This window comes from Salminus brasiliensis, chromosome 23 (assembly GCF_030463535.1).
Source record: "Salminus brasiliensis chromosome 23, fSalBra1.hap2, whole genome shotgun sequence".
Classification (NCBI taxonomy): domain Eukaryota; kingdom Metazoa; phylum Chordata; class Actinopteri; order Characiformes; family Bryconidae; genus Salminus; species Salminus brasiliensis.
This window is the reverse complement of record NC_132900.1, coordinates 10,861,885-10,867,884: the sequence shown is the minus strand read 5'-3', so window position 1 is coordinate 10,867,884 and position 6,000 is coordinate 10,861,885.

The window sequence follows — 6,000 nt, the reverse complement described above, 5'->3', positions numbered from 1 at the left end:
CTGTTTTCCAATATTACTGGGCGCATATGCATTAACTGATTAGCTTGTACTGTTAGTCAGCTGCTGTAATCAATGTTGATTTTGCATCTCTTTGTTTGTTTTGCTTTCCAGCTTTCTAGGATTTTTGATAAAAGGATGGCATACCCTCAGAATATTAAACATTTTCCATCCATACGTTTACTGCAACAACAGCTCATTGTTGCTGTTGCTGTCAAGTGTGAAGAGTGTTGCTTTCTGTTTACTTTCTGGGGCTGTCTGCCTCCTGGTTGTGCACGCATCTCTGTGATGACATTGCAGAGAAACCTGTCTATACTTTTGGGATGAGTTGGGGAGTTAGGATGAGGTGGGTGATCATCCAAAATCCTGACCTCACTAATGCTTTTGTCACTGAATAGTGCAGTAGAGACAGTTACTCAAACAAAAGCAGGATAAACTCTTTTTAATACCCTTGATTTTAAAAGAAACCATGAATGAGCAGATGTCCCAATACTTTTGCCTAAATAGTGTAGCTAGTTAGCAAGCTTGCTTACTTTACCAGACACTTTAGGCTTACCTGTTTTCTAAGAGAAAAAATCTGGAGTTGCCATACTTCTGTTTGTCATATTGTGATATTTGAGTAAATCCATGATGCATCCTCAGAACTGCTCAGTTTTTGAGTATGGTTTCGATGAGCTCTACTATCCACAATGTAATGCAAACAACTAAAAAGGGAGGAGCTACTCATTTTATGTACTAACTTGCCAAATACTCACTATTAAGACTAATGTACAGTACCAGTCAAATGTTTGGACACACCTTCTCATTCAATGTTTTTTCATTTCCCCTAAATTGTAAATTAATACTAAAGTTGTCCAGCCTATGAAGGAACACATAAGGAATCACGTAGTAAACCAAATAATCTTGTGATTTCTTGTTAACTTGCGATTTCTGAGGCTAGTAACTCTATGATTAACTTCTCCTGTGCAACAGAGGTAACTCTTGGTGTTCCTTTCCTGGGGCGGTCCTGATGAGAGCCAATTTGATAAGCTTTGCGAAGGCACTTAAGAATACTATCAAAGTTCTTAACATTTTTCACATTGACTGACCTTCATTTCTTAAAGTAATGACAGACTCTCGTTTGTCTTTACTTAGTTGAGGAGTTCTTGCCATAATATGGATTAGAACATTACTCAAATAGGACTATTCGCTGTTTACCAACTCTACCTCTTCACAACACAGCTGATGGTCTCAAACACATTAAGAGGGCAAGAAATTCAAGTAATTAGCTCTTGACGAAGCACAGCTGTTAACTGAAGGCCATTCCAGGTGACTACCTCATTAAGCTGACTGAGAAACTGCCAAGATGTGCAAAGCTGTCATCTAAGCAAGAGGTGCCTATTTTAAAATATCTAAGATCTAAAACATGTTCTGGTTTGTTTAACATTTTTTGTTTACTTAGTAATTCCATACATTTTTTTAGTTTGAATGACTTTAGTATTAATCTATGATGCAGAAATGTTTTCAAATAATAATAAAACACTGAATTTAAGGTGTGTCCAAACTTTTGACTGGCACTGTATATAGTGCATAGCTTGTAGAATTCGTGTGTAGAACAATTGGGCAATTGAGACACAGCCTTGGTCTGGCTGACTAACTCTGTGCAAAGCAGCATTATGTGAGATTAGGTTTTTGAGTATGGTTTTGATGAGCACTACTATCCACAATGCATTGCAAACAACAAAAAGGGAGGAGCTACTCATGTCTTGAAAAAAATGGAGAAAATTGTGGACAGCGATGCAAGTGCAGTGGCGACGGAGGCAGGAGAACTGTTGTGTAAATGTAAATGTAACGCATGCTGTATGGACAAAAGTATTGGGATACCTGCCCATGCATGGTTTCTAGCGAAATTAAGGGTATTAATTCAAGGGCTTTTGTTGGAGTAAGTGTCTCTACTATCCAGGGAAGACTTTCTGCTATTTGGAGCATTGCTGTGAGGATCTGATTGCATTCAGTCAAAGAATGTTAGTGAGTTCAGGATGCTGGAAGATCACCACCCCACCTCATCCCCAACTCCCCACCTCATCCCAAAAAAGTTTGGATAAAGCACCAACCATCATTCCAGAGAACACCGTTCCACTACTTCACAGCTCAATGCTGGGGGGCTTTATAACACTCTAGACCACACCTGGCGTTCCAGACTCGGACAGGCAGTGACAGAGACGCCATTCTCCCTATTATAGTCAGTGGAGCATCAAAATGCAGGATTTAGCTTTAGACACTCATTTGAATAGTTGGATATTGGTGTGTGTGCCTGTCTAGATTGACTGTCTGGATGACTCGTTTCAGTCATTGTCTGGGGATAGAGTATGAGGCTGTGAGGCCGATAAACCTAGTCTCCATTCTGATGTAATCCTTAGGCTCCTTTTCAAATATTAGCTCAAATACTTTGATATACGTATTTGTAATGGTGTAAAAACGGACCTTCAGATATGCTTGTGATGGATCTCTGGAGACTGTGTCCTTGGTGACATAAGAAACTGACCAATCCCAAGCATGAGGATGGAAAAAGACTTTGTATGTTTCACACACACCCATGATGTACGCACACACTTTTCTCACATAAATGTTCCTGGCGACCAGTGTCACTGTGTGGCGGTGTTATGTAAGTATAACATCTATGTACTGTATGTGCTTTTTCCCCCACCCTCCGCTTCAGAGTGCGTCATTAAATGTCCTGCTGTTCTTACCAACATCCTGTTCATCTCTGTGCCTTGCTTTCCCTCTCTGTCTCTCTCTTTCTCTTTTTTCTTCACACATATTTTTCTCACTTAAAAATGTTACTGCCTCATTTCCGGCCTTGTATCTGTCATCCAAACTACTGTTTGTTCCTTTTAAGGTAATGCAATGCTTCCTACTGTATTTGTCCAGCAGAAAGTGTGGAAGCCTTCAGTTTAGAATCACAGAGGCCACTGAGGCAAGGTGTGGTTGGTTGAGTATAAGTAGATGCAGGGCAAGCAGGGACGTGCTCAGTAATTTATGGCACCTTTGAAGCTTGTCAGGATGCGACCTGTCCACTGAGGACTGGGTACAGCTGAACACGACGTCTACACTCTGAAAAAATGGGTTCTTCAGCTTTTGTTTTGGTACTGGCATTTGAATGCTTTAGTGATTCTTTGGTTCCGTGGCAAAGAACCTGTCATACAGTTGTAATCGAAATTGTTCAACCCCCCATGCAAATTAGTGCTGCAGACAGTTTTCTGAGGAGACATGTGGTCAAAAACCAGACCTGCAGCAGGATTTGGTGGCAGCAGGCCCTGAGGTTTCAGTTTGTATAGTAAGGCGCATATGAAGCACTGAAGGTCTCCATGTCCTTACACCTCTGCTGGCCCAAAAGCACAAGACAAGTTGGCTCCAATCTGCTCACAAACGTAAAAATAAGCCACAGACGTTTGGGATTCTGTTCTGTGGAGCAATTAAAGAAAACTGGACCTTTCTTCGTGCCTATGGATCAGCAGCGGTATGTCTGGAGGAGGGAGAATGAAGCATGTGCTGAAAAGAACACTGTGCCAACAGTGAAGGATGGCAGTGGCTCAATGATTCTTGGGGACTGCTTTAGTTCCTCTGGCACTGGAAGTGTCTGCAGTGCAAGATGGAGTCAATGAAGAATCAGAAAATCCAAAAGAGAAATCATCATTCCTTCTGTGAGGAAGCTAAAGCTCGAGTGTCGCTGGACCTTGCAACAGGACCATGATCCCAAGCATACCTCAAGGTCCACCAAGGCCTGATTTCAGAAAAAGTCCTGGATGATTCTGGAGTGGTTGTCACAGTCGCTTTGAACCCCATAGAAAATTGGGCTAAGATCCTTCAGGAAAGCTGCTAGAAGCTGATGTCACATTTGCAGCAAGTCATAATAGCAAATAGATGCTCTGCTAAGTGTTAACGACTCTAGTAAATGGGGTTGAATTATTCTTAGACTTTTTCCTAGGCATTTTGTGTTGAGTTTGGAGAAAGTTCTTATATAAGTTATGATGAGCTGTTTAAATTGGTCTTGTTTGTTTGTTTTTTGCAAACAGCTGAAAGTTTGTAGATTTTGCTAAGAACCCTAATTTGCAGTGGGGTGAATAATTTAATTGTATATAGTTGTGATAAGATATCATATTTGGAAATGCTTCTATGCAGCCCCAAAAAGTGTATTTGGCAACATGACCATAGAAGACACCCTGAGTTTAAGGCCCCTAGACATCACTAAATATGAAATATGAGATCAAAGAGTTATTGTTAGAACTCACAGAACTTTGGTATTATGCAAATGGCCAAATGTCTGACATTGTGTTTTGTGACTGCTATGTCGAATAACCAATTTTATTTTCATAAAGAAACATATTTGTAAAGAGATAAATGTGCACTGTAAAAAAGGACAAGATGCTTAGGGAACCTTTGGAGATTATTTAATTTGATACTGTGGAGGAGCCTAAGAAAATGTTCTTAGAGGAACTCATTTTTTGCAAAGAGCTATTAGTTTATTTTATTATATATTTTATTTTATTATAATAAGTTAATTTTCGGTGTGAAAAATTCCAGAAGGTTCTCATAGTTTGATATCCAAATATAGAAGTCTAAAGATCCTCTAGGAACAAATGGGTTCTTTGAGGAACCAGACTTTCTTGCAGGCATTTCTAAGAAAATTGTGAAGTGCTTGGAGGAGCCTCTAGGTTCCTGAAGTAACCTAGGGGTTATGAGTAGTTCTTGAAGGAACTACTCATTTTTTATAATCTCAAACCATTAAAGATTCTGTACCAATTCATGAGTTCTCCTCAAACTTGTATGACATTATGTGGGAGTTCTCTGAAGTTCTGCTTCTTCCACCAAACCTTTCCGGCACCTTTATTTTTTTGAGTGGATAGAACCCCTTTGACAGAGAGTGATTTTTCCCCATGCTTTTATTTTCCCACATAAATATCTTTCGTTGGACTCCATCATTCCTCCCTGTGCAAGACCAGTGCATCCACAGAGTCTGATAATCAGGGCTCAAGCTGCCCAAATCCAATCAAAATCACCATATTTCCATAAAGCCACAGGGGCTAGCTGCCCCGTCTTCAGGAAGAGGCGGTTTATCAGGCCCTCAGGAACCTAAACCAATCTCAAGTACTGGCTGCAGAAGAGGTTTGACATCCCTTCTTGTTGGAAGGTCAACAAGTGAACTCAATGCCCCGTTGATTGAGCTTTCGCCCTCCCTCCCAGTCCTCCTGACGAGAACAGAAGAAAGACTTCAGAGCTAAATAATGAGGCATGGATATATGGGTCTTTGGCCTTCGGAGTGGTGGGAATACCAAAGGGATAAGGGGGCGTGCCACAAGGTAGAAATTGTGACAGGAAAAGGCTGTGTTGAAAAGTTCTTATTCATGCCTAATGTCTTGTTGGAACATCCAGCTGGGTCTGAGTTTCAGCTGTATAACTGATGGTTTGAGGTTATGCTGAAGAATCCTGAGGTAGTCCTCCTTCTTCATTATTCCATCAACTTTGTGAAATGCACCCTTTCCATTGGCACCACCATGCATAACAGTTGGTAGGCCTACAGTGATCTTGGGGTTGAATGTCTCACTCTTTACGCCTCCAAACATACTTCTGGTCATTGTGGCCAAACAACTCAGGCTTTGTCTCATTTGACCCTAAAATGTTCCTCCAAGAGGCATTTTCTTTGTTCATGTGGTCGGTTGCAAACTGTAGTCAAGCATGAAGGTGTCATCTTTGGAGCAGGGGCTTCCTTCTTGGATGGCAGCCTCTCAGTCCATGTTGATGTAAAACTTGCTTGACTGTAGACGCCGGTGTTCCAGTAGTTTCCAGTTCATAGCAGCCCTGTGTTTTAGTGGTTCTTGGTTTGTTCCTGACCATTTCAACCAATTTCCTCTCAGCTGAGGATGACAGTTTGGGTCGTCATCCAGACCTTGACGAAGTATCTACACTCCTCAATAACTTTACTTGGGTTCAGTTGTTCATACTGATGATCCTGGATCTTTTGCT